We start from the raw sequence: 27321 nt of genomic DNA on the forward strand, positions 1-27321 counted from the left end.
CTATTCTCAGAGTATGTTTAGTATGATTACTGAAAGCATAATTTCAACTGACTTCTATGAAAAAGATTTCAGTCACCTGAAGTAACAGCCTGCAGCTGTCATTATGGAAAGCCCCCAAAAGGAGCTTTCAAAATCTTGGGAGGATTTCTTAAATCTTATGAAAAAGAGAAAGAAAGTAAAAGCAGATTTCTTCTAAAAAAGAAATATGAAAATGTAGTGGTAAAAACCAGGGAGTTCTTAATCTATTGATATTTTTAACTCTTACTACCCAGTTTTCTCTTTCATTGTTCATTTTGCATTATTATGTGTCTCATTTCAAAGTACTTAAAAATTGCTGCATATTCTTAAGCCATGAAAACAGGTGAAATTTGAGATGTAAATATTTTATCCTTTAGAAGTTCATGCAAAATTGTTTCTTTAAAGGGAGGCATACCAACAAGGAATAAAATCAATGCATAAAGTGAAGCTAGAATATAATATGGTGTGGTTCACCTTTAGAAAATATAAGCAAGTTTACATGATTTTATTTCTATCAAAATGAATCTTGAAAATTTCACTGATTATACATCTCCTCTTTTAAATGTATTATTTAGAGGATAAAGGAAAAAAATGCTGATGAAAAATTAATGGACCAAGAAGGGTTTTGTAAAACCCAGATCTTCTTGTTACTATGTTCATAAATAATATGTGAATGTTACAGTCCAACGATTTTTTTCTGCCTTATTTAGGATACTGTAAGCCAAAATATTTTACATGAATGCGTTTTTTTTTTTTTCTTTCTCTGTTTTTCTTTTTTCTATTTTCAAGTTACACTGTGTTTTTGATATTATAGCAACTTGGAGTTTGTACCATTAAATGTGACCCTATAAAGGGCCTCTGATACTGTACTTTGTTACATTTATGTTTTTAAAATATAAAAACAATATACCCTTGAGGATAAACAAAAACTCAGAATTGCACAGTTTCAACTCATTTGCAATGTGACTTGTTCAACACTACATATAGTATACCTATTTTACTCATAAAACAGAATATTTACAATTCTTGCACTACCTCTAGAATCTCAAGAATTTTAACTTTTGCATTTCATGACATTTTAAGAAAATATGTTGGCTATTGGCCCCCTAGCCTAACCTTGGATTTTCGTATAATTTTAAAAATTCTAGACAAAGACAAGAGAACAAAGTGACTTACGTAGGAACCATTTACATGTGATACTCTTTTGTCTTTTGATTTTGGAAGCGAGTCCTATGAAGACTTACCTATCTATGAGAATGATCAGAAGGGATTCTATAATATTATTTATAAACTTTCTTACAATAATCTTTATTAGCAATTTTCCTCAAAAATATCTTATCCTTGTATCCTTCTTAGAATTTTAGCGGAGGTCAGAGCTATTCCTGCATCCAATATGAAATTATACAGACACCCTCACATACACATATTGACAAACAAAACAAATTGAGAGACATGTTAAAGTTTATATGAGTCATTGCATATTTTTTAAATGCCTGAAAGGTTAAAAAAAAAAATCTACCAGGACAGGTATGGAAGATCTCTCCATATTTTCCATTGATTTTCCTATCCATCAATATTCAGATTTTATTCAATAAAATCTCAAAACCCAGGAGTTCCCATCGTGGATCAGGGGTTAATGAGCCCGACTAGCATCCATGAGGATGTGGGTTTGATCCCTGGCCTTGCTCAGTGGTTAAGGATCTGGCGTTGCCACGAGCTGTGGTGTAGGTCCCAGACACAGCTTGGATCCTGAGTTGCTATGGCTGTGGTGTAGGTCAGTAGCTACAGCTCCAGTTCAACCCCTAACCTGGGAACCTGCATATGTCATGGTGCGGCCCTAAATAGACAAAAGACAAAAAAAAACTTCTCAAAATCCACTATACTCTGTTTCTTGCATGTGAATTTCAGTAGTACTCACTGTCTCTTTTTTGCATTCAGAAGATGAGTTCTGCTTGTGTTGCTCCCTAACTTGCTACATAGCTTTAGGCAAGCCATTTGACCTCTCTGAACTACTATTCCTTAATGTGAAAATTTGGATAAAAATATTGCACTCTATCTCCAGAGTTATTGTGAAGATCAAAAGAAGATAATATACACTATAAACATGCACATATAGTGTAGATAAAAGTATTTATCTAGTCACAGAGCATTAGATCCAAATAATTTTTTTCTTAGGGAGTAATCCATGGCTCCTCATCTTTATAGACACCTACTTTTGTTTTATTCATTTATTCTGCAAACCTTTATTGAATATTCTACTTCTGAGGGATAAGTGTACAGTGGAGGTGTTCATAAGGAATGATGCAGGTGAGATATCTGGAAAGTAAAAGTATCTGGGTCTCACTTTCTGTGCCAGCCCTTACTGTTGAACTCCCTGGGATTTAATTAGGAGCTGTAGCAAGTGGCTGTACAAGGTCCATACTAAGTGCCTGGTTGTGGGAGGGATGAAATTCAGCCTCCTCTTCATTGCTGCTTGGGCCATATGCCCTGACAAGAAAGGTGCTCCATCGCTTCTAAGCTGGGGGTTCCTTTTTCTAGTCTTCAAAAGCCAAAGTGTGTGATAACCCTGAGTCTCTTCTTTTGGGATCAGCAGTCAGGTAAAATAGGATTATTAGCCCTGTAAGAAATACCAGATTCTTTAAGACATATTTTAGGAGTTTTAACCATTTGTTATACTATACTACAGGAAATTTGCTGCACTATATTTTTCTAACACCCCCACAGATTCTACACATTTCAGTACTGTACCAGAGGGAAAACACTATATCAACAGGACAGAGCACAGCACCTGTAGAAGATACGATGACATGTCTTTCTTTTTTGTGTGGGCACTGACTTTCAGCTCTCAGGCTCAAAATATCACCCATATTTCAAAAACTTTCCTATCCTCATTTTTGCAGTCTCATTGTAAAATAAATTTGAGTTGAAATTCCTTGCTATTTCTGCAAACTTCAACTTAATTCGTGTTCTGAAAGTGTGCTATTGATATGGTTTGGAAAGTTTTAAATCTTGGATTGTACACAGAGAGAAGTTAAATTTCTAAATATGAATGTCCAATTAATCTACAAAGGGATCTTTAAATATTGCCATGTATTCTGTCCTCAAAAATCCTTATTTTCCATTCATGCAAAATCATTACATAATCCAAGGATATAGAATTATTAAAGCAAATAATAAATTCTAAAACTTGCAGCTTGTTCCTGGCAATAATTACATTGATTGAGGCACTGTGAATTTGAAGTAGAATGTTTTTGTGAGTTGCTGCAGGAGAAAACTCCTAGGCTTCATAAATCTAAATTGAGTGACTGAGAAAAAAAGAAAAGGTCTATAAAGCTATGAATACCTAGTCTAGTAAAGGATGCAAAATTTTCAATAAAGAAATAATTGGTAATCTTGAATTCAGTGACAGAAAATTATAAATCTGTCTCTTTTATGAAGTCTCTTGTGTGAAATATGGATGAGTTGAGGTTATAAAAAAGCATGTTTACCAGCAGGAGCCTAAATCAACAGCTTTGAACATAATAGTTCAGAAAGTAGCAGGGAGCCACTGTTCCTGAGATGGGAAACACTGACATTTATTTAATTTTTTACTTTCCCACTGTATCCATTTCATCTCCTGCCCTGCCCCTCTCTACCTTTGTCCTTGGTTAAAATAAACCCTCATGGCATTAAATCTGTCTACTATAGTTAATTACTTCAGTTATGTGCTAAAGCATTTAGTTGCAGCACCTTCTCTCTATGGGTTTTGAAGACACGGTTTAATATTAGTTTGTATGGTGGTTGCTGTACATCTTCAAACCATAAACACCATGTCAAGTGCTCCAAGGAATAATAAAATATTAATTTTGAGACAAAAAAAATTAAGTGCTTAAAGAAGAAGCTGTTGTCTATCCCGCGAGTGGCTTTTAAGACATTGATATCTATGCTTTAAACATAACTATTCTTAGTTGTTCAAACCACATGTAACATGCCCTAAGTAACTGTCTGCCTCCAATTGTATAGCCCATAGATTGAAACCACCAATCCCGTCTTTCTGTCAGAGCACAGTTATTAAAAAAAGACTCCTTTTCCTTATCTACAGCCTTTTATTTTTTAACAACATTATGCCAATATAAAAGACTTGCTATGTCTTGCAAACACTGAGAAGAAGTAGATCTGATGCTTAAAGAAATAGTAACAACTGAGTATTTTGTGGTATGTGTACATACAGATTTGTGAATGCTTTTCCATACGTTTTTCATTAAATACTTTATTTGTGAAAAGAAAGCTCCAAATGGCAAATGGAAGTCTTTTCCTCATTCATTCATAGAATAAATATTTGTACAGCATTTTTTTGTGAGTCAGAGTTGATACACAAACGAGTTGTTTATTCAAAATGTTTATAAAATCATTAAGACAAAAATGGATAGAAATAAGTTATTGTCATAAGAATTGATTTAAATGCCACTGGCTCTCAATAAATATTGAGCAATGATAAAGTGGTCTCAAAAATGTTAAAAAAGCAAACAATCTTTTTTTGGCTGTACATTGCTGGCCTTGAAATTAAAAGTTGCATACATAAGTGTTACAGTAATTTGATGATGGCATCTCCTTTTTTAATTCACTACCAATTTTCCTGCAAAGCAAGTGCACTGTGAATGCTTGACTCTTAAACAACAATTGTTTGTAAGTGGTTTGTAGAATTAGGGTAAGATGGGAAGGGGTATAGAGGCAAATGCATTGGGGGAAATTGCGAAGAGGACTGACTGCAAACTTTAGGACAATTCTTGAAGCAGAGGAAATGCCGGTGGAAGAGCTGTAGATACAGGAACCATCAACCACTTAGAAAAGCCTCAAAGCAACAAGATAAGAGGATGGTGGAGAAACATCATTTAAAGAGTAAGGGTTTAAAGGGATTCCTTTTTCTCATCAATAATTTTATAAAATATACATGGCCTGCATGGATTGTATGCACACATTATGTTGAGGGACATGATGTCATGAGAATCTCTTTTCTGTTAATGTTCCCAGAACTCTTTGATAAAATCAATACTCATAGTCCTGATTCATTAAAAAATACATCTGTCTCTAATATAATGAAAGCTTATGGAACCAAGGTTTTTAAGACTTTCCTATTTAATATTCAAGACCTGGATGGCCAAAGAGGATAGATATCTTACTGATTCATGGGCTTAGCAAATGCCTTCAGCACAGTGTATTTAATGCCCAGAATTGGTATGGCATTCATACTGGAATTGCTGTTAGAAAGATCCATTTGACTTCACAGACAAAACATGTTTATAATCTTATAATAGCCTGAAAAAAAAACACCAGGCTATTCAAAAAGGTATAATTTCTAATTACCATCTCTTTCAAATGGCTTAGTCTGTTTTAAGTCTCTGCTCTTTATTTTGTTGCTCTTATATGCTGGGGTTTGTTTGGCTTAAATGTTTATTTCTTCCTAGGGTGTTATGACACCCACTATTTTAATTTCTCTGTCAAGCTTCAATTTTAATAGTCCTGCTAGGAGGCAGATTGAGGAAGCTGGGCTTGGGTATTGAATGATTACATCTGGAATTGTGTCCACCCACAGGAAGAAGCAACTGCAAATAGTAGAAGGAGGCGAAGTCTCAAAGAGGGCTGTTCTGTACCCTTGGCGTTAATCCCTGGTGAGGCATTTGTCAATTTACATCTACAAACCAACTAGTGCTTCTACTGACTCCTTTTCAAGTTGTTACTTTTATCACTCCTCTGTGTCATGCAGGGAACACAGTATGTCCTCAGATACATTTAGTATCATAGATGCAACAGCACTCAAAGTATTATTTGTCTATTTGTCTCTTGGAATAATACACCTCAGCAAGGCTTGAAATTGAGCTAAAAATGGGATTTTTTTTTTAACCTGTTGTTGTAACTCAGCCTCTGCTCACCAGTGCCAAATAGAAACACACAGACAGAGTTTGGGGCAAAGAAGAAAAAAATAGCTTTATTGCTTTGCCATGCAAAGAGGGCCACAGCAGGCCAATGCCACTGTGTCCCCCTTAGGAGATATTGGGAGGTGGTTTTATAGTTTTGGGAGTTAAAAAGTAGAGTCACAGATAAGGAACAGGGTAGAGGCAAGCTTGCATTATTTTCAAAGCTGGTGTTCAATGGTTTGGTATAACTCAAAGATATTATCTATATTCTTTGAGGAGGGACCAGGACCCTGCCCAAAGGCTGCACCATGGTCTCTTGATGGCTCCTCTCTGGTCTCTGCATCCCCTCCCTTCCCTGATTAGCAACTGTTTGAACCTTCCCTTTGGAACTCAGGGAAGGTCATGGAGGCTGAAACTTATTCCCTAAAAACAAGAAATGGGGGACACAGAAAGGCTTGTAGATATGAAACCCACAGAGCCCTGGTGGGTTTCATACCTAGTGTCAATGAATTCAACACCTGAGAGTTGTCTATTTTCACTAACAAATACAAAGGTAACTAAAAGAAATGTGCCATTCTGGTGTGCAATCTTGATACTGGGGGAAGCTGTGAGTATGTGGAGGTAAGGGGGTCTAAGGAAACTCTCTGTACTTTCTGCTCAATTTTGCTTTGAACTTAAACATACTCTAAAAATAGTCTGTTTAAAAGGGGAGTTAATACTCCATTTATATAAATGGAGATGATATATTTAATATTTTTAAGAGATTTAGTTTCATGCTTCAGGTTGATTTTATGTTTGCTGTTATTTACTGTTTAAGTTGCACATATTAGTGAATTTAAGTCTTCAGCTAATTTTTCCACTGTTTGCTGAATGCAGTTTGCTCTGAAGTTGTAATCATCATGCTGAAAACTATAAGCATGTTTTACATTACTTTTCAGCCTAAACATCTGAAAGAATGACTGTAATAAGCAAGACTTTGAGTTATAAAGGTGGCAATGTAGAAATGCAAGATACTTGCTTTTGATATTTCTATATTTAACTGTAATATGGAAAGGAAATAGAAAAGTGTATGAAGAGGAAGAACACTAGAATAACTGAGAAATCAACCTTGTTAAAAATCAAGCTCAACATTGAAGACTCTTTATTTTTCTCTTTCTTACATGTTCATTAATCTGCCTTTATGTTTTATTCACTATTTTGTTAATAAAGATCTAATCCTTTTTTTTTTTTTGCCATGTAGTGATCTAGAAGACACAAAATCTAAATCAGAAATGAAATGCAGTGCTAGACTTTAGAGTATGTATAAGGTTGTTTTTTTTTTTTTTGTCTTTTTGCCATTTCTTGGGCCGCTTCTGCGGCATATGGAGGTTCCCAGGCTAGGGGTCTAATCGGAGCTGTAGTCACTGGCCTACGCCAGAGCCATAGCAACGCAGGATCCGAGCCGCTTCTGCAACCTACACCACAGCTCACGACAACGCCGGATCGTTAACCCACTGAGCAAGGGCAGGGACCGAACCCCCAAGCTCATGGTTCCTAGTCGGATTCGTTAACCACTGCGCCATGACGGGAACTCCATGTATAATGTTGAAAGTATATTTGATAAAATGTAAATCAAACAATCTAACTCACCCCAAAATGAGCATGGGTATACTTGAGTCACACTCATTGAATAAAGCACATGCTTTAAAGGGAGTAAAAACTTATACCAACAAAATCTTTCTAATCTCCACCCCACATGTATTTTGCATGCAATACTCAGGATTTAGAAATCAGAAAACAGAATTCACAATGTGAGACTTGGTTTTCAGAATGTTGAACAAAGAATTTGACACTGTTCATTGCTCTACAAACCAAATTTTCAGAATCCCAGAAAGCCAAAGCCTGGCACTCTGTGCAGAATGATGTGCTTGGATCTGAGAGAGAAGAAATTCAACAGTACTGATACAGTCTCTCTTGATATGATAGAGTCCTAGTGGCAAATGGATTTTTTCCCCCAAAAGAGATTTAATTTGTTTTCTTAAACTATAGACTTCTTTTACATCTACTTAGAATATGCAGTTTTATTTTATTTTTCTTCCTTCAGTTTTGTTTTTGTAGGGGAAGTGATTCAATCACTCAGAGACTCTATTAGCAAAGGCCATTTGAGGGATTCCTAAGTGCTAGAAGGTGCTAACTTGTCTTTTGTGTAGCCCCAGATACACAGAGAAAATTTGATTCTCCCACACTAGGGCAAAGGTATTAGCTCTACACCACTAAAGTGCTGGCTAGTTCTCTTCTCCCTGGCTCCTTTTCAAATAAGTTAGCAATAAAAGTTGTGTACAGAAGAAAGAACTAAATGCCAGCTAATTCAGACTGCCCTGCGTTATTCAGCAGATTGTAGGGGCAGCCAGATTTCCTTCATATTCACAATAATCGTGGAATGTTAGAAATAGTTCAAAATATATATATTAAAAAGTAGTCTTCTATAGATTTGAAACTGGCTGTCCATCACCAGAGAAGAGAACAAAGCATGGGGATGTTGATACGCACACAGACTGAGATAGGCTATCCTAGTCAAACACAGCAAAGGAAACCACAAAGAAACAGGAAGAGGGATCAAGCGGGAATCAATATGTAACAGTGCAAAAAGAAAAGTTTGGATTTAAGTCCAAGCTGCTAAACACTGGATGAGCAGGTTCATTGTTCTCTTGAAAAAGAAATTGCTACTTCAGCATTTAAACCAAGAGTATGTTCAAGAAAGCCCCTTTTAGGCTTTGGCTATTTCACACCATCCCATTAAATTGTATCATTGCATACTAATGAAGCACAGAGGTGGTGAAGGGGGTGGTGAAGGGATTGAGAGAGAGTGACAGAGAGAGCTTGAAAGAAGGAAAGAAGGATCAAGCCTCTTTTTTTCAAAAAGTTTAGAATTTAAAGTTCTCAAAAGCAGAGTTCTCAAGCTACTAAAAAATTAACTCCTCCCCCCCAATTTTTTGAGTAGTATTAAAAGAAATCTAGTGACAGTTTAAATAGGAACTGAGATAGAAGTTCAGAGGAAAAGAGAATGAAAAGAAATGTAAACCCAAACAAACAAACAAAAAAATATACTTAGTCAATCAAGGTGAGTTTGTGTGAATTATTCCAGCTTCTCTACAACAATTCTATTGTACCACTGCAGCTGCTTTTCTCAACTGCCAGTGGCATTAACTTTTAAAACTTTAATTTTCCAGTCAGATGCCAAGCATACCTGAGCTCACTTATGATGGGCGTGATTAGCCATGCTTGTTAGGCATAGTAACCATGGGGTCTTTACTGCAATGAGAAATTAAACTTTAAAAAGTCATTCTGATTTACAACTATACAAATTCTCACAACATGGTAATAAAGAGGCTACATGATGAAACCTGACAGGATGTTAAGCTTATTGCACAAGTGTGGACAGCTGAAGAGGCAAGAAATAATACAGTTGTCATGGGGCTGTTTCACCTCAACACGGAGCAAACAAAAAGAGCGTTGTTAATCAGTTCAACTCTTCGGCTGGATAATCCTAAACCAGTAATTGATAAATGGGAAAACCATACGGTCTCAACTCTGTGATTCATAAAACACATGAATATTCATACCATCTCTTTTGGTCAAGAGGCATTCTACATGCTTCTAGGCAGGCTTTGAAAGAGGAATACAAATAGTTTCTTGCTCAGCAGTAAAATACTGCTTCCCTTTTAAGGCCTATTTTCTCCCATTAAAAGTGAAGTTTAGCAATACACAGAGGATAGTAAACACAGTAAATGAAGGTAAATGACAAATGGTTCCATAGGAAGTTCTATACTTTAGCTTTTTCATACAGCTACATTTGGAAAAATGTGAAACCTTTAAAGGAAACCAAATACTTACAGTACCAGAGAAAGCCTGGTGCCAATATAGCATATTCATCCTGGAAAAATTTATTCAGTCTCTGCATTTATAAGAATCATTTATTTTATCCTCAAATCTTAATATCTGAATTACTGATATGCTTGATACAAAGAGTCTATCTGTGGACAGTAGTCAAATAATTTTCAGCATAATGTTGATGTGGAATATGCTGCTTATTCTTAATAAAATCAGCTTTAAAAGTACTTAAAAATAAAATTTGTGGCATCTGTATCAATTACTTTTACTTCTAAATAATGTATCTAAGTTATAGTGAAACACACTCTATGCACATATCAACAGAAATTTATGCGCTAAAGCACATAAGTTAAAATATTGTAAATACAAGTATATTTTAAGCATATTTGCAGCTAGAGACCTTGTGGGAAACCATTCGTAAAAAACGAAGAATTTGTTCACAGTTTTATCTCTTGCAGAAATTGATTTTCATATGTGACTTTTCCTTAAATCAGAGCACCTGTTGCTATACCTCATTTATGATATAAAAATCATGTATTATCCCAGACTTCAAAAGCGGAGGAAGAACAAAAAATTAAGGAAAATAGTGGTGCATTTAGCTATACAAAAAAATCAATATATTTAATATAAGGATATTCTTCGACATTACTCAGAATACTAGTAAATGCTAACAAAATGACCATTGCAAAATGAGACTGATAAAATAGATATACTGATGTGATGGAATTCCACACAACAACTGAAAATCACAGCTTGAAGAATAAGTGATATGTGCGAGGTCTCATGTTATATTATAAAAATGGGTTAAAATTGCTCAGGCTGTATAAGCCTGATATAAATAGGATATATATACATATGTGTGTGTGTGTGTGTGTGTGTGTGTGTGTGTGTATAATTAGTCTACATGTTTGGGGGGGTCTCTTTCAATCCCCAGATTTTCCTTTCTCTCCTGTAGTTTTCATCAAATGTGTTAATTCTGTCTGATCACTCTACTCAAGTCCCTTTCTCTGAATTTCTGTTTAATCAGAGTTTGATTTTAAATTCTCTTCTATTACATTGGTTTTGTCATTCCAACTAATATGCAATTTGAAGACAGGGGAAAAATATTTATATATTTGTGTGTATACTTCCAACAATGCACATAAGAGTGTCAATATATTCTATTTGTGACTGTTCTTAGAATTTTCTATTATTTGGATTTTAATGAAATTTTAAAAGTAAAAACCTCTGGCACAATCTACATGGAGAAAGAACTTCTCCAACATGAATACATCCTTTTTCTTTTCACTCTCCATCAAAAAGTAGAGAATTTTAAAGCAGTGCAGTGATCCATTTTTTTGTTTGTTTGTTTTCTTTAACTGATAATTTTTATGCAAATCTTATTTTACATACAAAATGGAAATAATTTTTCCTAGTAGATAATGCAAGCTTTTGCATAAAATAAAAACAATTCAGAGGAAGTGAAATCCTTTATTAATTCCTACTCTTCACAATAACTGCTGTTAGTAGTTTAGTGTGTAATTTCTAAACTCTACTTAATTGTATGTAAACCTCCCACCACCCAACATTTTATTACAAAAAATTTCAAATGTACAGAAAAGTTGAAAGTATTCTGCAGTAAGCACCCACAAGCTCACTACTTAGATTCTACAATTAACTTTTACTATATTGTATCTTAAGCTTTTTTCTGTAAAAAAAAAAAAGTCATGTGCCTTATTTTTAAATTATTAAATGACTTTCATTTTACTTATATGCAAAGTATGCAATGAAAAGGAATCCTTCCACAAGAAGAGAAGTGTCATTTACATATTTTTCCTGGCTCTCTGAGGACTTGAGACTAGGAGTGAGAAAAGAAAGAGGCTTGAAGTGAAACAGAATGAAAGCTTAACAGAAAGTGAAATGTGTGTCATAATCTACTTAAAGAAAGCTCACACCAAAAACAGAAAAACTTGATGTGTGTTAAATTTAAAATAGGTGATAGTTGATTACTTTCATGAGTGTCTTTGTTTCCATAAATGTTGCCAATGTCTACTGTTATCTTCAGGGTGCAGCCCTAGAGGATGGCTTTTTAAGCTTTGCAAACTTTGTGTCCAATTCTATCACCATGAAGCCCAGGAAGAAGTTACCGTTTTCTACAATTGCTTACTTGTGAATTTGCTGCCAGAGGTTTGTCTATGAATTGAATAATACATCTCCAAACAAACTTCAGGAAAAAATTCTAGAATCCTGGAGTAAAGACAAATAACTCTTAATAAAGCCAATGATAGAGAGTTAAATATAGTGAGCAATCGGCATTTTTAAAAAAGTTTTTGTATTTTTAACAGCATAGTGCTTGAAGTTTAAAATAGCCATTACACCTCAAGTTTTTTTAAATGTACAAAATGGGGATAATACAATACCCATCTCAAACATATCTTCAGGTCAAAATAAGAGAGCATTTAAAGCCTGTAACCTAGTGACTGACTGTCTTAATAAAAAGTACATAAGAGTATTGGTTCCCTAGTGCTGTTCTCATTTTTACAGGGTTAAACTGACAATTTGCTGTGATTATACTATATTTCTAAAAAACAACTATACAGGTGTGTGTATGTATATATTTAAATTATTTTATCAAAATATATAGGTATAACTTCTAGTTAGACTATACGTATTAGGAGATCTCTAAACTATGTTTAGAAGCAATGTATGTGTTAGTATGCAGTGCCAAAAATTAGTTTTGAACTTTGGGGAGAGAGAGAGGGAGGAAGACCCACATGGAAACATGCTATTTATCCTTTCATTCATCAAGGAAAGTGGTTGAAATTCTATCTACTAAGGTAGGTTTGTGAACAGTGTAAGATGCCACAGATGTGAGAATTTACCATGTTATCACAAGAGTTATATTCTACCTTTTAAAGTTATCAGGACTTAGTGAATTTGGGACAAATCTTTAGAAGAAATTATATGTGTGTGTGTGTGTGTGTGTGTGCAAATATGCAGGCTTACTTATGAGTGTGAATTTTTTTGTCCCATTTCACATTTTCATCCAAATACAGTCTTTTAGCGAGTAACATCATTTTCTTTAAACGATTTCCCCTTTAACAGTCACTCTGAATGATTGTTTTAAATTAATAGCAATAAAATATTTAAGAGGAAACTTTAAATATTTTTTGGTTTTAATCCTTTCTTTTTTGCGAAGTTTGAAATTGGTTTATTCTTTCTGATTTAATTTGTTTAGGAGTGATTATGACCCCCTGGAGTTTGAGAAAATTACAAGAACTCTCCCAGCAATGCTTATAAACCCATTGAGACTACGCTTAAACTTTAGTGGTGAGGATTGAAGTAAGTTTGGGTAAAGATTTTAGCTATATAATTGAGAGGAAACTCTAATACTGCGCTTTCAGACATTTACTTACTAAAATTGTGACAGACATTATTAACTGACATTTAATGTGAACAGTTCTGGGCACATCCAGACTCAACCTCTTTTTTTCCGTCAACACTTTGCTGACAGGTTTAATGGACACCTTTGTAAATTATTTTAACTGGTATTAACGATACCAACCCTTAAGCCCTCTCAAACCTTATCCCACAGATTGACTTCTAATGGATTAACTGAAATCAGCAGACAAGAGCTGCCAAAGCATGAGCATTTCTTTACATTTCAGTTTTGGCTTTATGCTAAGATGTCAGTGTTTACTTTAAAACTAAATCCAATCTCTGCAAAATATTTTCAGTTCATGTGCCAATAACGTTGTCTCAGCTGTGGCCCAGGTAATTATAAGTAATGGAAATCAGCAATGATAAACTTACTTTATAATAATCTCAGAGACATGAGCAGTACGTGGAACACATGCGTTTTCAATCCATTATTGAAAACATCTGATACATCTGTGAGACCTTGAGTCTGTCCCGTCCCCCCCCCCACCCAAGGTTCTGAGTACTGGGAACAGTTACAAATACATTTTAAGAGGCTGTTTTTTTTGGGTTTTTTTGTTTTTTTTTTTTTCACACACACACAAAACCATGAAAGAAGCTTTTACAGGAAGTAACAAATACTCCTAAATGACATTTCATTAAAAATGTGTTCCCTTGGAAAGCAGAAAGAACTAAAAGCCATGCTTTTACTTGGCAGAGAAAGTGGTACAGCAGGCAGTGTGTGAAGCTAAGGAGCATTAAAATCTACTTTGCCATGGATGTGAGCAGCATTCTGACCTAGAAAATAAAAAGGCAAAGGAATTTTACATGGGCTTTGATATCTTCTAAACTAAAATTTCAGTGGAATTCCCATTTTAAGCAAAGAACAAACAGAAAACTCAGACAACTGTATAAAATATATTAGTATAAAATTACCAGATACATTCTTGTTTGGATTTTTTTTTTGTAAGTCCTATATCATGGCAATAAAAACTAAGTTTTTAAAATAAAAAGTAATTTGGTTATGCATCTATGCTAAATATGTCAATTTTCAACTCTGGATAGATCAATGTCATTTTTTTCTTTGCATACCTTTTTCTATTTTTCCCCTTTTCATTTCCATTTTTTCCCTTTTCTTCTCTCTCTCTTTTTCCAAATCAGATTTAGCTAACGTTCCAGAACGTATTAAACTTTTCCTATGAGTAATTGAAAAATAATATTTTAAAGGTTGTAGGTACAGTGGCCAAACTAATACTTTACATCATTCTTGTCTAAGAGATTTACTTTTAGCAATTCTTACTCCCAGGACAAATGATAATCTGAGTTGCTTCCTTCATCTTCCAGGTAGAAGCATGCCCAAATCATTTTTCTCCTTGCCCCTTCTAGGTCCTAAAACAGGAGATTAAAATTGTCATTGAAAAATTTTCCTATGACAAGCTTTTTAACATACTCGGTAAAAGAATTTGCAAAGCAGAGTTAAAACTCTACTGGGAATGGTGCTGCCAAGTTGTTTTTCAAGGTTACTTTTCATTAAAAACTTTGTAAAATAATAATGAAGAAGAAACTGCTTCCCATTAAGGAAAGAATAAGATCACTCATCAGATTTACTGCCCCTGCTACTCGAACTTTCTCTTAGTTGAAGGTAATGCTGGCTCCTGTTCTGTAAGAATTCTTTGCTTCACATTCCCTGTAAACAGAAAAGAGCCATAATTACGCCACATTTGATCCATATCAAAGCAACTGATCCATGTATCGATTTACATAAAATAAAGCACATAAAACATTTTTGCTTTTCACCCTTACTTCACCACTTTCTAAGGAAAATTTCCTTTTGCATACTTCATTTGAATACAAAACCCTCCCGTTGAAATTTGTGATGTTAAACAAACCATACCAGTCATTCAACTTTTTAATTAAGGATTCAGCGTTCCATCCCTTTTCAGACATTAAAATTCAGGTGCAGTCATTAATCTTTCTAAACGAATTCACCTGTGGCTAATACTGATGTATTTTCTATGAGGCTTGTCATGGGCTGCATGCTGCATGCATAACCACTCTACAGTTAATTACACAGGGGATTATCGTTAGTGTCATAAAGATAAAGCCTTGCAAGCAGCATTGTAGAGAAGTTTCTTTTTCTTTCTCCCTCCCCCCACCCTCACTTTTTGGGAGCAATGCCCTGTTTCATTTTGTTAACATCCCATAACATAAGTATTTAAAAATAATTCATTATGTTTACCTCAATGGCAGGCCGAAGATAGTAGTCAAAGAAAAAGAAAGTAGGCATGAAAGGATACCTATTTTAGGATTTTGCTATGACAAACCAATTTGCAAGATACGGCCCAAACCAAAAGAAACTTTTCAGTTTTAGGTACCTTGATTAAATACATAAAATACATTTTTTTTCCAAATTTGTGAATTGAATGGTAGCTCATATGTCTGCATTCAGAAAAGCAAAAGCAAAAAAAAATTGTTAGTTTAGTAAGAGATCCAAATGAGATAGTATAGTAAGTAGAATTTACAGAAGAGTTCTTTATATATAAAGTAGCTTTATAATCTAAATTAATAACAAGAAAAATAATAAAAAGCAAAAGGAAAACAAAAACCAGAACAGCACATTAGATGTGTTTTACTTCAAGTTAGACCAATATTATATAAAAATCCTATGTACTTATATATTGGTGAAAATAAAATCATAGTGATTATTTGTAGTCACGCATTGAACTTTAAATATAACATTCTAGTTACAATGAGCTGATGATTTTCTTTGAAGTTGTTATCCACAATGTAGTGCTGAGTATAGTATGTTCTCAGAAAATGGAGAAAAATGTATAAATATAAAACACAGATGAGATTAAATGAAAATATTATAGGTAATAAACTTCAGTTAAGGACAGTTTAAAATTAACCAACAAAAAGTCTTAGTTACAGAGTCTGAAATGCCACCCAATACATCACAATAATGGAGAAAATAGGAAAAAGGAAGTTTAAAAACCAGTTGCCATTGAAAGAATAGAAAATGATTTTTCCCAAAATTTTTAATGTGTATTAAACAGATTGAACTTTTAAACAAAATATGGAAGAATAGAATATTTATTATACCTTTTTAATAATACTATTATTTTTAGAAATAAGAATGAATTATTCCTGTCATGAATTTAGGTATTTCCAAAATATAGGCAATTGCCTGATTATTTTTCCCCATATTTTAAAGTTTTATTGAAGTATAGTTGATTCACAATTTATCACAGAATATTGAGTAGGGCTCTCTGTGCTATACAGCAGGTCCTTGTTGATTATCTATTTTATATATATAGCAATGTGTGTATGGTAATCCCAACCTCCTAATCCATTCTTCCCCCATCTGTGTCCCCTTTGCCAACCGTAAGTTTGTTTTTAGTTTGTGAGTCTGTTTCTGTTTTGTACATAAGATCATTTGTATCATTCTTTTAGATTCCTGATTATTTTGATTTTTTTAAAAATCTATGATTGGCAACAAATAGATGCAGTCACATAGTTTCTGTAGTTTTGGAAAATTAAATGAAATATCTATTTTCAGTCAATTAGGAGATGACCCATTTGACTGATTTGCTTCATCAAAAAAAAATCTTCTTTTATTTTGATTATATGCAAACAGATTGCTAACCTTAAAAAAGATCAGTTAATAATATTTCACACAGTTTTCAGTTACTTCAAATTAAAAATTTTAAGTGTAATCACCTGACATTTCTAGTTTTTTTACCTTGAAATCTACCCACTTGAAAACTATTATTATACTCTTTTGATTCTTTGGCATTACAGACACATTTCCATAAAACTTAGATCATTAGATGTATGTATATAGTTCAATTTAAATTGATTATAACAATTACTGAGCAAGGCTGGGGTAGTCACTGAGCCTGTCAGTGGACAGTCTTTTACTAGCATTACTGCCTTTGTCATGAATGATCTGAAATAGAACCAAATATCTGTGATGGGCCAGATAGTTCTCATTTAAAAATTTGGTCGCTAAAATACATCAGCACAGCTTTCTCCCCCATGCCAATGGTATTGTGACAGCCAGGCCCTAGACATGATTCGTGGTTCCTTGTTCTTTTGATTAGGTGCGTGGTGATGACTTAACTCTTCTATGACTTCTTAATGTTTCCTAATGTTTTACATTCATGTGTTCTGAAGAATGTCTGATGTTTTCATTCTCAGTGCATAAAATTCTAACAAATTAAATTAATAATACAAGCAACTATGAAGACACAAAAACTTCGCTGAGTGAAATTATTTTTATTCACTCAATTTTTTTTAAAGGTTTCCAACTAAAAAGTGGAAAAAATTTTGAAGATTTTTATGCAAGTATTTTCCACAGTATATTTTTAAAATCATTCATGGGTGTTCCCATTGTTCCGAACCCAACTAGTGTCCATGAAGATGAAGGTTCAATCCCTGTCCTCTCTCAGTGGGTTAAGGATCTGGCCGTTGCAGTAAGCTGTGGTTAAGGTCGCAGATGCAGCTCCCCACTTTTCTGTGGCCGTGGTGTAGGCCAGCAGCTGCAGCGCCAGCTCTGATTTGACCTCTAGCCTGGGAACTTCCATATACCACAGGTACTGCCCTAAAAAGAAAAAAAAAATCATTCCTAACATGGTAGGCTTTTATACATTTTGAACATTACTTTATATCAGTTTTTCTATCACTTTTTTCATAAATAAGGTATTTTCCTCAAAGCAATCCTCACAAAAATATCTTGCTTTTCATTCCAAAATTTAATATAAAAATTATTATTCTCTTGATGGACCTTAAGTTTGAATTAATCTGCCAAGGGAAATGGAGTATAAGAAGATAGGTGTGTTTGGATAGTGAAATTTCAAATTTTGTGGTATTTACTGTTTTCTTACTCTGGTTAGATTTAAGTCTGATTATAACTATACATTAAAAAAAACTGGTTTTCTTTTTTTTTAACTTAAGTGACTTAAAGTTAAATAAACTTTATAATACCACACTTTATTTAAAAATGTCTTTTGGATTTTCAGTACTTCCTACCCCCCATTGCATATTTATAATTGTTTTCGGTGACCTTTTCTATGTGCATTCTTCCCATCAATCAAAACTGTTAAGAATGTAACAAGATACTGACAAAAAAGAAAACTGCAAATTAGAATATATAGCTGGTAGTTCTTTCATTTTTTTAATGCATTATTCTATACAAGATAAACTGCAGCTCAGATAAGGTGTATATTATCCAGGAATGCATAAGCAGGTTTCTGAAATTCTTAGGTAAATCAGAGTTAGTAATAACTAATCAGGCTTAAATATATATTGACTTTTTCTTTGTGTGTGTTATAATAGTTGGAGCTTAAAATGATGCTAAATTTTATGTGTTAAATGCAATAGTAAATATATTTTTGCAATTTAAAACTGCATTTGTGGTCTCTCTCTGTTTTAGAGATATTTAGAAAGACCTAAATCTGTGGATAATTAGCATGATGTTTTCTTGCCAGACATCTAAGTCAGTATATGTCGTATTGGTCTATAATATTGAAAATCATCATAAAGCTTTGAATAACTATCTTATGCATAAGGTGGTCAGCTTGATTTTTCTAGGATTTGTTTGGAAATGTTGATACATATCTGCTATAATGACAAAACTGACATTTTTGAAGTATTAGGTTAAGTATGTTGACACTGTTGTATGTGTTGTTGGAAGCATACACACAAATATATATACAACTTTAACCTAAAGAGCAATAACTTTAAATATACATACATATATATATGTATGTGCTCGAGTATAGAAATATGTTGTATGAATTCAAAACAAAGAAAAAAAATGAGGTAAGATCAGTGTAGATAGTATTTAAGGACCTCATAAACTTTAACATTTTAAAAAGTAAAGTACTGACTTTTTTTTAGCGGAAAACATCTTACTTTTCAGTGTCCTCGATTAAATGGTAACACTGTGCTAGAATAAAAATTTTGTACATTCATAATTTTTCATGTAAGCCTCACCCAGTTACCTTAATTAGAGAAGTAAGGAAGCCTCTTATTTTCAAAATCTGCTGCATTCATTGGGTTAGAATCAATAATTACAATACCATGTATAAATTCCAGGAAGTTATTTTCAAACAATATTTTAAGATGATTTTCAGGCCATGTCCTTTCTTTCCTTCCTCTTTTACAGTTTCAGATACTGCATAAATCTCTAGTTTGAATTGTGTGCCAGTTATTAAATTCAAAGACATTTAATACAAATTCAAACTCATGTAGTAAAAACATTACCATAAAAGACAAAGTTTGGCATCATAAGTTGACAAAATTACCATTGACCTCATGATATTTTCTTTAATCATAATGTTCCTTTCCAGTTTTTGCTCATTATGCATATTCCTAATACTCTAATTTAAGATCTTGAATTACCTTGTTTATCAATAGCTCTACTTATACTGAAAGCATATTTCTTAACCTAACTTTTGTACCTATGGAAGAAAGAGAACATTCCATCTACCTTTCACGCTGGTTACACACAGTAGACATATGCTGCACCCCTAATAGTCCCAGACCATGACTTCGGTTTTATTGCAGACAGCTTGCAAACCTACTGACAGGATACAGTATAAACACACCAGGCTTTATGGAATTAGTTGATGCACTTGCAAGGTTAATGTAGCATCTGTGATGCAAATCTGTGACCATTCTAATAGCTCTTATTGCTAGACCGATGCCATTTCTCAGATCTGCTCTGGAGTTACATTAAGCTGTTTCCTAGTCACCATTAACTTCAAGTATCATTTACGCAGTAAATATATGAATCTATGGAAAGGAATACCAGAAATACACCCATTTACACACCACAGGATACTCTTGAAATACAGAAGCACAAACCACATTTAGAATATCCTGGACTGGCAGCACATTCCAAAGCCTCACTTTGCATTTCTGGACACATGTTCAATTTCTGCTCATGAATAAGCTGGTCATTGGGCTGACACATTTGCTATCAGAGACTTCATTTTTCTCATTTAGAGGTTTAGCAACGTGACTTGTTGAGGATATTTATAAGATGTCATATTCTAACAAGCATGGGATAGACTCTGCAGTCAGGAGCAAATTTCACACAGGACAAGCTTTCTTTTTTTCATCTGAGAGGACTAAGGCTGAGAGCTCAGCAGGATTCATCTAGTCCACAAAAGCGCTTCCATCCTGCACACAGTGTGTGCTTAGCCAGAACACCCGCACATCATGTTTTCTTATCAAATGACATTTTCTGGCTGCTCACTTCATATTTGTCACTTGTATACAAAGTGTAATGTCTAAAGAAAGCATGATCAGCTTGTGCATCACTAATCTCATTACTGTAATAGCTCTGAAAACATGCAACAAAAAGTAACTGGTAAGCCACTACACATACACATGCCATGCTCAGCATGCACCTCATTGAAACCTGCAATTCACCGGCTGCTATGAAAGGCAGCAGTCAGCAGTGCCAATTTGACTCCTCACTCCCTGCTGCAAATGAAGAATAACTCCTCAGACCTAAATGAAAGGAGTGCTGACAGGCCTATCTACCTTAACAAGCTATCAAGTACAAGGGGCAGGGTAATACCCGCGAACCTTTCAAATCCGATTGAAAATTTCCCTTTTTGGAGATAGGAACAAGGGATCTCTGTCTGTCCTTTTAATGTTTTCTTATTGTCATTTAGTAAGCCTTTCATTAGAATATGACTCCTTTGACTTCAATTCGAGGTCTGTGGAGACCCAGATTACATCATTACTGTTATGTAGTATGTTACACACTAATCATAACCATTACCATTTACAAGTCAACAGCTTCATTCAATTAGCTGCCTGACATGGATTTTTCAGTTAATTCATGGTGAAGGTCAGCAGTGGTCAGGGTGGCAGGTGCATTCTGCTACCTCTTTGAATGCCAATTATCAGTCTTGGGTAATTAGAGTGATTCTTATCGACAAGTTAATCAGAGAGATCAAAACCTAAAATATGTGACTCATGGAACTGTCCAATACTATTAAAAATCACATAGAATAATCTATATATTTAAATAAATATGTAATCCCTTAATTTATTCAAAATTAAAATCTGTTTTTTTTAATTCACCTCCTTTATTCTTAGTTCAAAGGGAAATGTATATATCATGGATATGGGAGTTTATATAATATTCTAAATATATATAATTGACTTTGATTGAAAGGCAATAGTAATAATCATACATGATTTTGAAAATACTATTAATTATAATCTCAAATATTTCTGTATAACTTTGTGAGCTAAATCACATTTATAGTTTGTTTCCCCCACCTCTTCCAAAGTTGTCTTTCTTGAAAAACTGGAGTAATTCTTTCTGATTATTAGAATTATATATCATTTGCAACAACTTTGTGCTTTGGGTTTTAAGAAGCTTAGCACTAATTTATGGTGTTCCTTTAAAGTATCTATATTAGCTACATCCTTAGCATATTGCTTTCTTTCCTGACTCATGTACTTCAATGATTTTAGATATCTTTTAGGTAAGTGATATCAATATATATACTATAGTATATATTTAATAATTTGGTATATATTTAATGATTGTATGTATTTTTGAGATAATTTTCCTCCTCTCTCAAATGCATATATGTTTGTATTTGAGTAAGTGTGCACACACACACACACACAGGCACACAAATGTGCATATATACTTAAATCATTTCAAGTGAATAAATAATATAAATCAATCATTGATTAAAGCTGGTTAGTCAACTGTATATTGTTTTGAATATTAATCATATCAATAATATGTTCTGTAGGCTGTTCCTATTGAGGCTGTAAGGCTCTAAATTCATAAAGTATTTAGAAAAGATCCCCTGTACAAGACACCGGGCAGGCTAGGCAATAGGCATTAATAGTAAATTAGACAGACTTGGTTCTACTTACCATTGAAATTAGAGTCAGGGGTAATGTACACTATACAATCAGTGATAAAATATATGCTATGAAGAATGGCTGAATGGTAACCATTTATCTAGTTGACAGTTATAAGGAGACTCATTATATCATTCTCTATTGATATATTTGGTGGGGACTAATCCATGTTTTTAAGGTTAATGTCCTTCTTGTGGTGAAAGTGCTTTATCAGCTTAGATGGAGTGTGGTAGAACCAGTCAAGTGAAGATGTGTGTGAGGAAGTGACTGGGGTAGGATAGAGAAAGCACCCTTCTCCCTGGAAGTGAGAAGTCACATAGTACCTTCTGGCAATGAACAGAATGTGGTTCAAGAAGAAGCCTGAGAGTTGAGACTGAAGAGGAAATCAAAACTCAAACCAAGGTTTTCTAATCAAGTTTGGATTTTATTCTGAAATACCTTGTCTAAGACCAAGGTTTGTAAAGAACTGTGTTATAAGCCATAGTGTATTTTAATAATAACATTTACATTATTAAGGAGTTGAATCAATACTTTGGGGACAATGTATTTTTGTATGTGAAAAATAATTAGGGAGTTTAGAAACAAGATACATGAATGTCAGAAGTTTAAGACACTTTATAAGAAGGCTGTTACAAAGAATTTTGACTGGTTTTTCTAAATATAATATTTATGCAATAATTTAGCCCTTATTTAGTAGAAATTCATTGTACAATATAAGGTCACATCTCAGAAAAGTTTATGAAAGTGTGGAGATGACATGAATGATGACTGGGAAGTTCAGTTTGTCAGATAATTGAAAGGCCACATAAATGGTATGGCAATACCTTTTCTGGAATAGTCTTCTATAGAGACAACTATAACCAGAGACGACCAACTATTTAATAGGTCTTATTTGCTCGAGTTTATACTGGACATAAATTAATACAGTCACAAAAGAACAAGATAAAAGGAATTACATTATTAAGGTGACCAATACTTAGTGAAGTCCTTTGAGATTTTAGAATTGTATTTGTTGTTTATGTAAGTCTTTGCTGTATATTATTGATTCTTACACTTCTTTTGATTTGTATTAACATTCTACAATCCCAAATCTCCTAAAAAAGTTAAACAATGGCAATGGAAATCCAATGGCTTTTGTTAAAAGTACTAACTTTACAATTGTTACTTTATAGCCTTATCCCCAAAAGTTATGAAAAATACCTAGACATCTGGAGGAGTAAATTTGCATGCAATTCTTTTTTTTTCCTCTAAAATTATTACTATCTGTAAGCAAATAATACTTCAGAAAATAACTGTAGCAATTTGAAAAACGTAATGATATGCTGAGGAAAATAATGATTTTATTAAAAATGTAAGAGAAAAAAGACAAATCTAATATCAGATTAAGTCAAAGACAACATGAAAATTGACAATCAGTCCCGACTTTCATGTTTTTTGCACAATGAAAATATCTTTTGTGTAATGGAACAGACACAGGTAGAGACTTTCAGGTTCATAACTACAAGATGATTGCAGAAATGTGACTCTAAACGGATCATCTGGATTTACTTTTTCTTCTGGAAAGTAAAGTTCTTTATTTATGTTGATTGTATATCTCCTTCATTTGAAAATATTAGTCACCCATCAAGTGTCAAGGACAATATGTCACTACTGTAGTATGGTGAGTGATTTTAAGTAATTTGTTAGAAAACTTATATGTTTTTATTTCTCTTGGAAGAAGTAACATACAATTTAATAATAATTAAATTTTGCATATTATCCTTATGTTTAGTTTTGAATGCACTTTATTATTTTGCCAAGTTTTTAAAAAAACTCAGTGAAGTGTTAAATATTAGAGCTTTAAAAAAACTATAAAATACCATCTGAATAAAGATAATATACTCTAAGACCTTCTGAGAAAAAAAACATAAATCATATTATCTTTGAGACGTATATAGGAAAAGGAGATCTGAAGCAAAACCAGTGGTTATTATAGAATTCTACCACTACTTCCTTCCATAGAAGAAAGAACTTTTACCTCATTCATTAATTAGCATCATATTTTGTGAGATAACTTATAGGCTTGTGATTGGAAATTAATGAATAGAATTTAGGATCCAACTGCAAAATATAAGATGCACAAAATTTAAATACAGTTTTGTTTTATAGAAAATATTATTTATTCTGAGATACAGGAAGAGAATATACTTGCCCACAGATAGAAAAAAAATAGAAAAGAGTTCGCAATACAAACAAATCTAATTTTGTATTAATGTATTAATACAAAATACAAGTGTATTAGTTTATAATTAATACAAAAATAAAGGATTAATTTTCCTCTATTCAAAACACCAACCCCTTTTGATTTTTACCAATAGTACATAATGTCTGGATTATGTCAAAGATTTAGCATGAAACCTAGATAATTGCTCCTGGCTTTCATGTCTTTGGCAATAAAAGAATGTCCTGTTCAGCAGTGGACATTTACAAGTACAGATGTTTAAGTTAGAAATGTTTTATAATTGAAGAAATTTGACTCTATAGGATGATATTGATTCTAAATATCTACTAGTCTTTGTTATGGAATGAAAGAATTTATGGAAATGTGGAATTGACTTTTGGTATTTCTTAAGAAACTACTATGTACAATAAAGAGAGAATAACATTTCTTAGATTTAAGAAAGGAAAAAAATGTGTGAGTTTCAGAATATATTTCTCAAAATTGTGATTTTTATCATTCATAGATAGTGATTTGCTTGGGAATTATATTTTGATGTCTTTCATGGAAAGCAATTTTGTCTAAACTTAGCTGCAAAAGGTCTGAAGAACTTGAACAATTAGCATGGCTTCTAACTGATTTATTAAGAATTTTAGAAATTTTTAAATAAGTTTAATAAGAAATGTTAGTTGTTTGCTTTACTTCTAATATTTTGCCTTTTCTTTTTCAAACAGTATTTAAAGTAGCATTAGAGGTAATAGTGATATTCTACCTACAGATTTTTCTTTGCATCTAAGTTCTGATGAAATTCAGTACTCACATGAAACATTTATTCAATACATACTTATTATGTATTTACTACAAGTTCTGTACTGGGCATTAGGATATAAGGATAAAAGACTTTTTAATACCACATGTGACAATTTTCAAATGAAAATCTATTTAACTTTTATTTCACTTATTTTATTTTTGAATGTTTCAAAAACATGTACAATATTTTGAATGAAAATCAGAAGCTTCACTTATGATTTAACCCTATATTTGGAATTCACTAGTGAAGGACACTAAATTAAGAAGTTAAGTGGAAGTTAAAAAGAAGCTGTAACATTTTACGATGGCTAGATATTAGCTGAACAAACTCAAGTTAATTCTGCAAGCTAAAACAGCGACATAAGGGTTACCAAAAGTAATACCACAAGGATTAAATCTGCAGTGTTATGGATAAGATCTTTCTCTTTTTCCACCAAACTGAAGATAACTAAATGCAATTTGATTACTTTTGAAGTATTTTTAAAATCTTACTCTGACACTTGGAGATAACAAATATTGCCAGCATAGATGCCAAATGGCCAAAGTTTATTGTAATTAAAAGGTTATAAGTGATAAAATCTATTTAATTGTACCATTGTGTATAACCCTCTGAATTATGACACCTGTGATATTTATTATATGTATATGAAAAGAATAACAAAGCAAGTCACAATTTAACAAAATGTACTATTCATTTTATACTATATGCATTTATATAAATTATAGAAATCAGACTATATAGTGAAAACATATTTATGCAAAGTATACATGTATTTGTATCATAAATGAATAACATATAGGATGAATTATTAGAGATGTGTTTGTATGTGTGTGTGTGTATGAAAGAAGCAATATACTTTCTGGAAATGTAACTTAAATTATTTTACAAATTGCTTTACACTGATTTGGATGCTGCATAGCTAGTTACACTAATAATCCAGAAGAATAAATTGTGTCTCATGTGATTCTTCAAATTTTATTTAATAATGTATATATAAAATGTTTAATACAGATGCTAATAAATTGAATTTTAATATTTTGAGCTACATTGAGAGTCATGTCTTCTACCATGGTAACTTATGTCTGCTTCACCTTTAAATAACAGTTTTTCAACTTCGTAATATATACTGTACATTCAATTAAATTTTATAAAATGTATTAATCTAACATTGTGGACAGATTGTGTGACGGAATGCAAAAGTCATGCCTTATAGAGAAAACCTTCAATTTACTTTTCAAAGGTTCAATAGTTTGTTTACTATTATTTTTTATTTTCAAATAAGCAGAAAACCAAAAACACTGAATAAGAAGTATAATTTTTCTTTGTTTAAATCGCAAAGGATCACATTCCATAGAGGAAGGCAATGTCCAATCTGTCCAATCCAGGAGCCTTGTTAAAGGCTCTTAGCTCTAACAATTACTAGTTGTGTCCTCTTGGAAAAATGACTTCTTTTTGTCTTTTTTTTTCCTTATTTATAAAGTGGGAAGATTGTAATAGAACCCATTGCAAAGGATACAAGGAAGAGAAATTAAATAATCTACGGCACATGTTGGTAAGTAAGAAGCAGTTAGTAAACATCAGCATTATTAGCCGTGTGACCATTTTAAGTACACATACATACTTTTCATCACCATAATTTCCTGTGTGTGATTTTTTCCCCCTCACCTTGATAATATTTTGGTCAAAAACAAGAGGATGAAAATAGATATTAATTAACCCACATTTTCTCTGAAAATGATCATCTTGCAATTTTGGTACTAGTTGCCAGATTTGAATAGCACTAAAAATGATAAAATCCAATGAACATGCAATTATACTAGATGGACCAAAGCATATTAGGACAAAGCAGTGAATTTGTTGCTTTTTTCTCTTAACTGTACCCTGTGAAGTTAAAGGGTATGACAAAGTAATTTTTTAGTCTCTAAAAAGATTTTATCCAATTTTTGTCATACCAAAATTATTTAATTAACATCAAATTAGATTAGTAAACATTTAATTTACATTTGGGAAATATAAGCAGAAAATGCCATTAAAATTAAAAAACATACATCAGGCAATTCTATGAAACATTCTATATTCTTAGTGTATTACTAAGTGTTTTTTGTTGCAAAACTAAACTATTGGTCCTTATCTTAACTGTAGATGCCTAGAGCAATACTAATGATACAAATATTTAAAGAACTTAGAAACAACTGAAAAAATAAGGAACTAATATCAGTGAAACAAAG

The 27321-nt window shown here is 32.9% G+C and overlaps 2 long non-coding RNA genes across 4 annotated transcripts in view; one reads left to right on the forward strand and one right to left on the reverse strand.

Moving 5' to 3' along the window:
- LOC102158855 overlaps positions 1 to 26646 on the forward strand; it is a 29716-nt gene extending 3070 nt beyond the window's left edge. The window contains exons 2-3 of one of the 3 annotated variants that reach the window (XR_002345525.1): positions 5591 to 5666; positions 26574 to 26646. This is a non-coding gene — a long non-coding RNA (uncharacterized LOC102158855). Of the gene's footprint in view, positions 1 to 5590; positions 5667 to 6850; positions 7103 to 12999; positions 13663 to 26573 lie in introns of those variants that run through there. The other 2 variants (XR_002345524.1, XR_002345526.1) reach the window with 2 other exon arrangements.
- LOC110261445 lies at positions 13720 to 14562 on the reverse strand. The gene is made up of 3 exons (XR_002345523.1): positions 14463 to 14562; positions 14271 to 14374; positions 13720 to 13976 (listed from the first exon to the last, which is right to left on the reverse strand). It is a non-coding gene; the product is annotated as an uncharacterized LOC110261445 (long non-coding RNA).

Source organism: Sus scrofa, chromosome 6 (assembly GCF_000003025.6).
Source record: "Sus scrofa isolate TJ Tabasco breed Duroc chromosome 6, Sscrofa11.1, whole genome shotgun sequence".
In the NCBI taxonomy this organism is placed as follows: domain Eukaryota; kingdom Metazoa; phylum Chordata; class Mammalia; order Artiodactyla; family Suidae; genus Sus; species Sus scrofa.